The sequence below is a fragment of the Salmo salar genome, chromosome 07, assembly GCF_965601325.2.
Source record: "Salmo salar chromosome 07, fSalSal1, whole genome shotgun sequence".
In the NCBI taxonomy this organism is placed as follows: domain Eukaryota; kingdom Metazoa; phylum Chordata; class Actinopteri; order Salmoniformes; family Salmonidae; genus Salmo; species Salmo salar.
The window spans coordinates 29,687,671-29,697,509 of NC_138297.1; the positions used below are offsets into that span (position 1 = coordinate 29,687,671).

The 9,839-nt window shown below is 40.8% G+C and overlaps 1 pseudogene; it reads left to right on the top strand.

Annotated features, from left to right (window-relative positions):
- LOC145879935 (E3 ubiquitin-protein ligase TRIM47-like) overlaps positions 1-9,839 on the top strand; it is a 43,815-nt pseudogene extending 33,976 nt beyond the window's left edge.

The window sequence follows — 9,839 nt, forward strand, 5'->3', positions numbered from 1 at the left end:
ATTCTTTGTATAATTTTTCTCCTCTTCTTTTCCATTCTTTACCGTCTTTTCCCCCTTTTACTTCTAGTGTAGATATTAGGGCCTTCAATATCCGCTCCATTTCCCGCCCCGCCATATATGCTTTTCGGTTGTTAACTAATAACTTTTCAAAATGTACCACTACTTTATCATCCCCCAATACTTCCCTGAATTTTACCCGTTAGCTTATACAGCGTCTAAAACAAAGTATTCTCCGACTTGTTTACAGACATCACCCGTTAGTTACATTTTTTTATATATATATATATATATTTTTTTTTTTAACCTAGCCTCAATGTGCTCACAATTACGGATCTACAGAACCTAAAACATTAAATATTTCCCCGAACCTAGCCGTAATATGTTCACACTTACGGACCTTGCCGGTAGGACAATATTATTATTCCTAAAATGTTTAATATTTCCCCGAACCTAACTGTAATATATATCCATATTTACGGACCTTGCCGGTAGGACAATATTCCTTTCCAATAGTTCCCTGTACTTTTAGAACCTAGCCTGTGGTACGTTCGCGACCTACAGGACCTTGCCTAAGAGTTTATGTATTTCTCCGAACCCACCCGTAATACGTCTCGATTACGGACCTTGCCGGTAAGACAATACGCAAAAAATTTTAACATTTCCCCGAACCTAACCGCAATACATTCATGATTACGGACCTTGCCGGTAAGACAATATTTTTCCCAATATTTCCCTATACCCTTAGAACCTAGTCTGTGGTACGTTCACGACCTACAAGACCTTGCCTAAGAGTTTATGTATTTCTCCGAACCCAGCCGTAATACGTCTCGATTACGGACCTTGCCGGTAAGACAATACGCCAATAACGGACCTTGCCGGTAAGACAATATTCTTATTTCACCATGGTTTTCAACAATCACATTTACCATATTAGACATATCATTTTCAATTATATACTTCATCAATTTGAAGTTATATGTCGTAATTTAGTCACTTACATCAAACAGGTGTCTCACAAAATAAATTTAGTTATTCACAATAGGTGTCTGCTTATCTTTTTGTTTGACCGGTCAGGATTTGTGAAACACACCGTCCGACGACAGCGATGCCCAATCAGCCGGACAAATTCCAGCGAAGTCCTTCTACCAGAATCACGTCAGGGTCAACAATTGTCGGATTGCGTCAATCGAATCTGGTATTAGGATATAAACAAACCATGCAACTTAGTTTTGCAATGATTATTTAATTCATCTTTAAGTAAATAGAATGATAGTACAAATGGAAAATATGATGTTCGTATATACGGTCTCACTGTAACACCACGCAGGGCAGACAGAGAAGAGAACGACACATCCTTTGTTCATCCTTAAATACTCTGACAGAGATAGTTCCGGCTCACTGCTGGCCTGTCAGAGGGAGGATGAGCATGTTTAAACTTACTCATCCTATCGTTGGCGTGCAGGCTGGTCCTAGCCTCGTGACGCACTTCCTGTTGCCGGGAGTTCTTGTCTTCAGCAGTTGACTTATCCATAGTTTATATACTTAATATTGTAGCATAGCTTCTCCGTTATATTATATAGGCTATGCAAACAAATAGCCAGTTCAATCCTAACATCACATTGAGGGAGAAGTTGTTGTCCTAGCACCACACTGCCAGTTCTCTGACCTCCCTATAGGCCGTCTCATCGTGGTCGGTGATCAGGCCTTCCACTGTTGTGTCGTCAGCAACCTTAATGATGGTTTTGGAGTTGTGTTTGGCCATGCAGTCATGGGTGAACAGGGAATACAGGAGGGAACTAAGTACACACCCCTGAGGGGCCCCAGTGTTAAGAGGTTGAAAATGTCAGTGAAGACACTTGACAGTTGGTCCGCGAATGCTTTGAGTACACGTCCTGGTAATCTGCCCGGCCCAGCTGCTTTGTGAATGTTGACCTATTTAAAGGTTTTGTTCACATCGGCTACCGAGAGCATTATCACACAGTCATCCAGAACAGCTGGTGCTCTCGTGCATGCTTCAGTGTTGCTTGGCTCGAAGTGAGCATAAATTACATTTAGCTTGTCTGGTAGGCTTGCGTCACTGGGCAGCTCGCGTCTGGGTTTCCCTTTGTAGTCCATAATAGTTTTCAAGCCCTGCCACATCCGAAGAGCGTCAGAGCCGGTGTAGAAGGATTCAATCTTAATCCTGTGTTGACGCTTTGCTTGTTTGAGGGCATAGCAGGATTTCTTATAGCTGCCCGGATTAGTCTCCCGCTCCTTGAAAGCAGAAGCTCTACCCTTTAGCTCGATGCGGATGTTGCCTGTAATCCATGGCTTCTGGTTGGGATATGTACATACAGTCACTGTGGGGACGACATCATTGATGCACTAATTGATGAAGCCGATGACTAAGATGGTGTATTCCTCAATGTCATTGGATGAATCCCGGGAACATATTCCAGTCTGTGCTCGCAAAACAGTCCTGTAGTGTAGCATTCGTGTCTTCTGACCACTTTTGTATTGAGCGAGTCACTGATACTTCCTGCTTTAGTTTTTGCTTGTAAGCAGGAATCAGGAGGATAGAATTGTGGTCAGATTTGCCAAATGGAGGGCGGGGGAGAGCTTTGTATGCATATCTGTGTGTGGATTAAAGGTGGTCTAGGATTTTTTCCCCCCTGGTTGCACATGTGACATGCTGGTAAAATGTTGGTAAAACTGATTTAAGTTTGCATGCATTAAAGTCCCTGGCCGCTTGGAGCGCCGCTTCTGGGTGAGCATTTGGGCCCACATTCACATGTCGGAGTAGAAGTATTGATCTTGGACCAGTACTTCTACAGCCCGCAGTGTACTTGTTACAAAGTGAAACTTAACTGTGTCGTTACAGGAGCTGTCCCATGCTGAAACTGATTTCAGAATATAGGCTAAATAGTTCTCTGTACCTCTTAAATGATTTATGGCTCTCCAAAGACATAACTGATTAGGGTAAAAAAAAGAGACGAGAAGCAAGTACAGGGAGTGAACATTTAAGGGAAAACAGACATTAAACAAAACATGAACAGCGTCTGGACGGGGGGGGGGGGGGGGGGAACAAAACATTACGACAGTAATGCTGACACGGGGAACAGTACTGAGGAACAGACAGGTATAGAGGGGGCAATCAACAACGTGAAGGAGTCCAGGTGAGTCCAATGAGCACTGATGCACGTAATGATGGTGACAGGTGTGCGTAATGAAGGGCAGCCTGGCGCCCACGAGCGCCAGAGAGGGGAAGCGGGAGCAGGCGTGACACTTCTGTAGCCTATTATGTATTTAAGTGCATTATACGTCTGCCATGTGTTATCATTATGTATTCTTATATGTCTGGCATGTGTTAAGGGTTTTTTTCTCGTGCTATTTTGTATGCAGTTTGATTATGTAAACTACGCATTTCTTCAGTTTGTGTAAACTGTGAGCAAGAAAAAATAAAGCCAAAGTCAAAGTCTCTCATTCCCTTGTTCGCCATACAAAATATCAACGTGACCTAAAAATAGGATATGATGACAATGGTTTTCGCAATTGCTCAACAAATCATTGTAGCCTAATGGCAAGCAGTAACTGAGTTTTAAGTAGGCCTACAGATATTCTAAAATTAATCAATTAAAATAATTAATCATGAAGTAGCAAGTTAAGAGGCGTTGCCGTAGACCTAATATGTTGACCTTTAGATTATTGTTTAGGCTACAGTGAAATGCTTGAGCTTTTAGATAATATTTTATTTATTTTTTTATTTCACCTTTATTTAACCAGGTAGGCTAGTTGAGAACAAGTTCTCATTTGCAACTGTGACTTGGCCAAGATAAAGCATAGCAATTCGACACATACAACAACACAGAGTTACACATGGAATAAACAAAACATACAGTCAATAATACAGTAGAACAAAAGAAAACAAAATGTCTATATACAGTGAGTGCAAAAGAGGTAAGTTAAGGCAATAAATAATAATAATAGCAATTATAGTAGCCTGTAGGCCTAATAGATGCGAATATTGAAGCGGCTCAGATGTGGTCTAATGGCTAAATACTAGGTAGGTCTATCTATTGCACATACATGAAAGTGATGTCAATATTTAGCCTAATAATCTAGCTATTATATATACAGTATATATTTCGGTTATCTCGGTTATCTTTTTTTTTTGTATCCTTGCTTCGCTTGTTTAGAACATGATATTCAGCTATATTCAACTATGAAGTTTTCAGCAGTCAGAGAGACAGATAAACATCTTCATTCTATGGCTAGCAGAGATTTTCTGTGTATAAAGTGAAGCGGGAGGGCAAACGGCGATCTAACAACACACTTAGCTGTTCTACGAGTGGTCTGAGGCAGGCGTTAGTTTACGAGCAAATCCAAGTTTAACGTTAATAAAGATGGTTTTGGGACAAGGCTCAGAAATTGTTCAACGCTCTTACGAAGGTTCTAGCAATGACTTAGCCTTAAGATGCTTTTGGGAAACCAGGCCCTGTTCTGAAATTTTGACACTAATTGGTCTTTTGATCAATCAAATCAGATCTTTTACCTATAATTGGGCAAAAGATCAGAACCGGGCAGTCTATGTAAATGCAGCCATTAAGATCTAAAAGGCTGAACTGACTATATCAGACTGTGTATACAGAACCAGGACAGCATTGTCGTTTGCAGACAAGTTGCCCATCTTGATTAGTTTGGCAATCTCTTTCATGGTCTTCAGAAGGTTTGCCATTAGGTCCGTGGGAAAAGTTAGCACACGGAAACGCATAGTGCAAAAAGGAAGAACCAAAAGATCTTGATATAGTGGAGGCACATGCAAGCAGATGAGGAAATTTGGCTAGGATGGAAGAAATTATATAGTAAAACCTGCAAAGAGCTAATGTAAACCAGGAAAAACACACTACCCTCCCCTGTGCCCCCCAAAAAACTACAACCTTCCAAAGCAAAGTAAAACGTTTGACAACCCTCCCCCAGTACATTTCTATCTGTCCCTAAGGTATTGAAAGGTATTGAAAACAATAATTTGGACCCCTGTCTGAGATTTTTTTCTTCAATTTTATTCATATAAAATAATGTAATTTCCCAATGTTTTTGAGCATATACTATAACTTAGTATTTGTAATATTTATTTTATACAATATTTTTATGCTGATCTTTATCAAGGTTTCCAATCATTTTGGACCTGACTGTACATCTGGTGTAACAGGAGCAATTATTACCAAGATAGTCGTCGGGGGAAAAAATATTTACACGAATACTGACCACGAAGATTGCTTCTGGAAACAACAGCCTGCAGTACCCCGGTTGGCCTTGAACTTCATGGCTTCAATGAGAGGGGGCAGTCGTTCCCCTCAACAATTAATGGAGGTCAGCATATCTTGAACAGACACTCCCAAAACCCGCTAAACCATTGATTGATTTTAAGCTATACAAATACCGGTCAAAACATGCATGACAAAAAGCAAATAGACACAGTTACACATTCAATACCACAATAATGATTACTGCATTCACTGACTTAAAGATGGAATCCACAGAAGGCGGAAACAGCGCTACGGTCTCCCCATCACCCTTGTTACTGTTGATGTTGCCGAGCTGAGGAGAAGTTGTGCAGCATGGTAAAAAAAAATGTACAGTACATATTGTGCTCTTCTATTGTGTGTGCAATGATTTTGTTTGCAGTAATTTCTTTGTTGTTTTAATATCGCAATTGGACATATCATTTCACCATTAATGATAACCAGCTTTGAAGACGGAATCCGCAGTAGAGGAATGAGCGCCACTGTCCGCCCCACGGCCGTTGTTATTGTTTTGTTGACCAAGCAGAGCTGGGGAGAGTCCAAATTGCAGTACGAATGCTGCTGTTAAATTGCATGTGCAATGATGTCTGAGGGAAACAAACTGTTTGTTGTTTGCAGTAGCTTCTTTGTTGTTGTAATACCGCAAACGGCTGTGGCAGTTTCACCATTAAGGATGAAATATAATGTATAACCAAGAAGCTGTTAGTGTAGTCCTTATTATTTTGCAATGAAACTTGTAGCACAAACCATGCATGCAAGCAAGCGTTACTAAGTTTACAGATTGTCAGAGTTCCATTTGTGTTTAGTGTGGTGGAGAGAGAATGAGAGTAAAAATAGCCTTGTGACTTTGACATAGGACGGGGCGGCAGAGTTCACATTTGACAAACGTTTTCCTTTAGTTATGTCAAAAGTATTCCATTAATTAAAACTCACCTCTATGCAGCACAACACTCACAAGGAAACGCTTCCTCTTCTGGGGGAAAACACTACAATCTGATACATTTCCTTGATTGGTTTCGGGGGGATTTTTGAAGACTTGTAAACTCCTCCCTCTTTCATGAAGCAATAAATCAGTGGACGTTTTCATTGTAATTCCTCATATCCACATCTCTGCTCAACAACCATTGGTTTAGCCATACAGGACACAGATTGAAAACCTTTAAATGCTTTGTCCCTGTTCAGAGGTAAAACTATACTGAAGAGACATACAACCACAGGTAAGGACTTTGATTGATACAATATATATATATATATATATAATTGATGTGATAATTAAAAGTGGAAGAAGAAAACATCACATACATTAAAGGAGTGATCTGCAGTTTCTAAATACATTTTTGGACTTACAAATTAATGATATGTACCCATTGATTCTTAGAAATACCTCATGAGCTTAGTTCAACTATCGTACCCCATCAGAACACAAAACGTATTTAGTAAAACAGCCCTAATGTTGGAAACTAACATCATTATGAAGTCATCCAGAGTCACATTTATTTATTTTTCAAGCCATAGCACACAATATTACATACAGCAGGTTTTTAAAGGACTAAAGAGGTTGGTCTGCATCATGTTTACATTTTTGCCATGGAACAAAATATTGCGAAACTGATATCGTCACAGCCCTACTGAGTTCTAATATTCATGTAATAGTCTATATTGTGCGTTAATAAAAAAAAAGGTGATTATTAACTTTAGTAAACTGAGCAATGCATGAATAGTTGCTTTTTTATAATACAAATTGCTGTAGAAAATTGTAAAATGAAGTCACAGTGCCAGATTATCATACATTTTACAGTTTTGTGGGGAAAATATTAGAACTATTTTGCACAATGAATCTTCATCATTCTTGGGGCGTCCTGTACTTCTATGTTGTTTAACCTGTTCTAGTAAGGAAGATACCATCTCATATGGTCACATCCCCATGCCTGATTGCCAGTCTGTCAATCATTGTCATATTTGTCTTGACAATGACAGCAATGGAGTTGGCAAGAGCACAAACAGATTTTTCATGAAGGCTAATAATCCTAGAGTATTATATTACTTTCTTATTGCTGATTGACTTAAACTGTTTACTGGGTTTTGATTACCTTGCAAGAGATTCACATGGTCTAACCCTAACCAACACACTATTTTATTTCCAGATAAGGCTTCAGCTTGAAGTAGAATGAATGACAGCCAGTTCAATTGCTCCATCTGTCTGGAGTTGTCCACTAACCCAGTCACTACTCCATGTGGACACAACTTCTGTTAGAATTGTATTGGGAGTTACTGGGATTCCAGTGATGTAACCCAGTGCCCCGCTTGTAAAGAGGAGTTTTACAAAAACCTGACCTCCGGGTCAACACATCATTCAAAGAAGTAGTTCATCATTTTAAGTCTATGAGTGTTAAAGATCTGAAGCGCCCCACGTTCGCTGGTCCTAGGAATGTGGCCTGTGACGTCTGCACTGGGAAGAAGCAGAAGGCCCTGAAGTCCTGCCTGGTGTGTCTGACCTCCTACTGTGAGACTCACCTGGAGGCTCATCAGAGAGTGATGGAGAGACACAAGCTGGTGGACCCCGTGAAGAACCTGGAGAACAGGATTTGTAAGAAGCATGAGAGGCTACTGGACTTGTTCCGTCAGAACGACCAGATGTTTCTGTGTCACCTCTGTGCTGAGACAGACCACAATAAACATTTTATTTTAACCGTAGAAAAAGTGTCGGAAGTAAAGAGGGTACGTTGTTTTCCACAAGATCCTTCAGCACTATTATAAAATCTACAATTATATATTTTTTTAACTGTAAGCAGTTGAGGAAAGTGAATTTGAGGAAATAATTTGGTTTGATTTCCTTTTATAAATAATGTTTTATTTTGGGGTTGTCCAGAAATCCAATTTTTGGGGTTCCTGGGTTTCCTGCGTATTCCCTCCTGAGTCTAGGAATCTTCCAACTGGGATTTCTGGAAAACCTAAGAGTTTTGGGAAAGTTACCGGATTTTGGCAACCATTGATTACAATTTTTTATGATTGTTTCCTCAGGTCCATGTCAAGCACACTGAAGCAGAGGTTCAGCAGATGATCCAGGACAGAGAGAAGGTTGGGCTGGGCTGCCTTCTGAGAATTCATAGGCGAGTGAGTAAACTCCCATTGCCATCCGTTCTATTGGCCAACGTGCAATCATTGGAAAATAAAATGGATGACCTATGATCAAGATTATACTACCAACGGGACATTAAAAACTGTAACATCTTATGTTTCACTGAGCCGTGGCTGAATGACGACACAGATAATATAGAGCTGGCGGGATTTTCCATGCACCGGCAGGACAGAGAAGCTACGTCTGGTAAGACGAGGGCCGGGGGTGTGTGTCTATTTATTTGTCAATAACAGCTGGTGCGCAATGTCTAATATTAAAGAAGTCTTGAGGTATTGCTCGCCTGAAGTAGAGTACCTTATGATAAGCTGTAGACTAAACTATCTAACAAGAGAGTTCTCATCTATATTATTCATAGCCGTCTATTTACCACCACAAACCGATGCTGGCACTAAGACTGCATTCAACCAGCTGTATAAGGCCATAAACAAACAAGAAAATTCTCATCCAGAAGTGGTGCTCCTAGTGGCTGGGGACTTTAATGCAGGCAAACTTAAATCAGTGTATCTCATTTTTACCAGCATGTCGCATGTGCAACCAGAGGAAAGAAAACTCTAGACCACCTTCACTCCACACACAGAGATGCATACAAAGCTCTCCCCCCTTCATTTGGCAAATCTGACCACAATTCTATCCTCCTGATTCCTGCTTACAAGCAAAAACTAAAGCAGGAAGTACCAGTGACTCGCTCAATACGGATATGATCAGATGATGTGGATGCTACACTACAGGTTTTTTACTAGCACAGACTGGAATATGTTCCGGGATTCATCAAATGACATTGAGGAGTATACCATCTCAGTCATCGGCTTCATCAATAAGTATATCGACAACGTCATCCCCACAGTGAACGTACGTACATATCCCAACCAGAAGCCATGGATTACAGGCAACATCCGCATCGAGCTAAAGGCTAGAGCTGCCACTTTCAAGGAGCGGGACACTAATCCGGATGCTTACAAGAAATCCTGCTATGCCGTCAGATGAACCATTAAACAAGCAAAGTGTCAATACAGGATTAAGATTGAATCCTAGCACCAGCTGTTCTGGACGACTTTGTGATAACGCTTTCGGTAGCCGATGTGAGCAAGACCTTTAAACAGGTCAACATTAGCAAAGCCGCGGGGCCAGATAGATTACCAGGATGTGTACTCAAAGCATGCGCGGAACAACTGCCAAGTGTCTTCACTGACATTTTCAACCTCTTCCTGAGTCTGGCATACCTACATGTTTCAAGCAGACCACCAAAGTCCCTGTGCCCAAGGAAGGTAACGTGCCTAAAAGATTACTGACCCGGAACACTCACGTCAGTAGCCATAAAGTGCTTTGAAAGGCTGGTCATGGCTCACATCAACAGCATCCTCCCGGATACCCTAGAACCCACTCCAATTTGCATACCACCCCAACAGATCCACAGATGA